At 41.1% G+C, this 2,733-nt stretch overlaps 1 pseudogene; it reads left to right on the forward strand.

The window, feature by feature from the left end:
* Window positions 1–240: 240 nt before the first annotated feature.
* LOC149563409 (aluminum-activated malate transporter 14-like) lies at window positions 241–2,454 on the forward strand (annotated as a pseudogene).
* Window positions 2,455–2,733: the final 279 nt, after the last annotated feature.

Below are 2,733 nucleotides of genomic sequence, written 5' to 3' on the forward strand. Positions count from 1 at the left end.
CGCAAGAAGAAATGAACGGTTTTCTCGATCCTCAGAATTTATAAGATCTGCTTCCTTACTACAATTGAGCTCATTTACAAGGTGCTCCAAGATTTTAGCCAGGGTGTTCGGAGTTTCTGAGCGCTCGTGTAACTGTTCAGACCAAGATTAAATTACATTATAAATCAGGTTGGCTGGATCTCCTCTACTTGAAATTTAAGCTCTTGTATCTGAAATTTGATTGAATCGATTTTGTGTACCATGGCGTCTCTTGGAAGCGGCGAATGCAGAACTAACATCAGTACATCTAATGAAGAAATTAGCTACAATGAGTCTCGAAAGGAGGGATTTCTAAGAAAAATTTGGTTAAATATAAGCAATGTTTTGATGGGGTGGTGTAGAAACATAATGGATGTTGGAAGAGAGGATCCCAGAAGGATTACGCATGCTATAAAAGTTGGGTTGGCATTGTCATCGGTTTCGCTGTTATTTCTGTGGGATCGATTATTTCGCAGGGTGGGATTTGGTAACCATGCAATTTGGGCAGTCATGACTGTCGTTGTCATTCTCGAATTCTCTGCGGGTATGAGTTAGTTTAATTTAATTTACCCCTTGTTCGATTGTTTCCCACGCAACCATATTTTTCACCCTAATCGACTAACATTTAGAATGGTTGTTGTTGCTGCTTGAGCAGGGGCTACCATGAAGAAAGGCCTCAACAGAGGAATTGGAACCATGGTGGCTGCATTTCTTGCCTTCCTCGTTTGCCACGTGTCAGAGAAGGTAGTGCGAGGAAAGGCATTTGTAGTGGGATCTTCCCTCTTCATCGTGGGTGAGTTTTTGTGCTCTCTTGGAATCACCTTGTTGCATTCACCAAATCTCAATTAGTACTCCGCTACACTCATTTTGGAGGAGCGGCTACCACGTATGCCCGTTTCTTTCGTTCCCTCAAGAATACATTTGACTATGCAGTGCTTATATTCCTGCTCACATTCAGCATGATAACGGTCTCTGGATATCGAGTGGAGAATATATCGCGCATGGCATACGAACGCTTCGCCACCATACTCATCGGATGTGGAGTGTGTTTGGTTGTAAGTCTGCTCATCTTCCCCGCTTGGGCTGGGGAGGATCTTTACAATTCCACTGTCAGGAAGTTACAAGGCTTGGGGAAATCTCTGCAGGGTAAGAAAATCGAACGAAAACAATTGAGGTTAGAAATCCTTGTTTTGATTGTGATGAAAACGTAACATTTTCTTCAGCGTAAAATTTGTGTTTTTCGCAATGGGCTGTTACAGATGAACTACTAGTACGCTTTGATTGGTGTGGCTTGTTATCAGTTCGGTAGATTAACTTGTTAAAATATCCGACTAATGTAATGGGCATGATATATTTGATGTTAGGATATGTGGATGAATATTTCAGCGGATACCGTAATGATGAGAAGGTGGAAGATGAGTCAGAAGATATTATACACAGAGGATACAAGTCTGTGCTGGACTCAAAGGCTACCGACGATTCTTTGGTAAACCGTAAAAATATATAGTTATTAGAAGAAACTAATTAAGTGGTAGCCATGACAACTTTTGACATTAAAGAATGTTAAATGGATCGTCTGAAAGCAGTGATTGTACATGTTAATTGCAGGAAGCATTTGCTAGGTGGGAGCCAAGGCACGGTCTATTTCGATGTCGGCATCCATGGTAGCAGTATGTGAAAATTGGAGTGAAGCTCTGGCTTATCCTATTGTGGCCTTGCACGGATGCCTTCGATCTGAAATCAAGGTATATTCGTATGCATTTCCTCATTTGGTATCATTACCTTAAATTTACAAATTATCTTCAATGCATGCACTATAGCTGATGAATTTTTGTTTTGCATACGTTTCAGGTCCCTCATTCCCTTCGTTCACCATTGAAGAAGCCATGCACCAACGTCGCCCACAAAGCAGCCAATTTACTGGCAGAGTTGTCAAGCTACATTGAACAAATGAGAATATACGACTTCGAGCCAATATTGGAAGAAGTTCAACATGCACTGGAGGATCTTCAAGTTTCCTTGAATTCTCAACCAAAGCTCTTACTGCATTCAACAACAAGAACGCCGAGTCAGAAAATTGTACTTGAGAATGAAAATAGAGAGGAGGAGGTAAGGTGGGCGACGAGAAGAAGATCATGGCATGGAGAAAGTAGTGACGAGAAGAGGTTAATGCTGAGACACGGCGTTGAATTTGGAGAAGCACTTCCATTGGCTACGTTTGCGTGGTTGGTGGTGGAGATCGTAGCGAGGCTTGAGCACGTGGTACACGCCGTGGAAGAGCTCGCGGCAATGGCAAAATTCAAGCCTCACAATCCTTTGACGTCGAATCAGGAGGCTTTAATCATAACTACTTCTGCTTCTCCCCGTAGTTATATCCAGAGACCCAGTCTTGCAAGAACGCCAGAAAGATGTGTACATATCAACAATGTCGACTGATTTTTCCCTTCAATTCACACTCGAATACAGGAGTCAATTTTTAGGGAAAAATTAAGCTTGCCAGAAACAAAGTCAAATTCTATGGTTGCATTATTAAATTTTATGTATTAATGATTTACGTTAGTCTCATTTTTGTCTCTCTCACAATTGTCATATCATCTTGCTGACACCATGAGCTACTCCTAATCCCAATCTTTCTGAGAGGAGCACATATCTTAACTTCACTATGCATGTCTAATCGAATAATATTATAATTATACCAAATAATCAATTTAAAAA

The sequence above is a fragment of the Cupressus sempervirens genome, chromosome 4, assembly GCF_028749045.1.
Source record: "Cupressus sempervirens isolate cs-2001-9-10 chromosome 4, ASM2874904v1, whole genome shotgun sequence".
Lineage (NCBI taxonomy): Eukaryota > Viridiplantae > Streptophyta > Pinopsida > Cupressales > Cupressaceae > Cupressus > Cupressus sempervirens.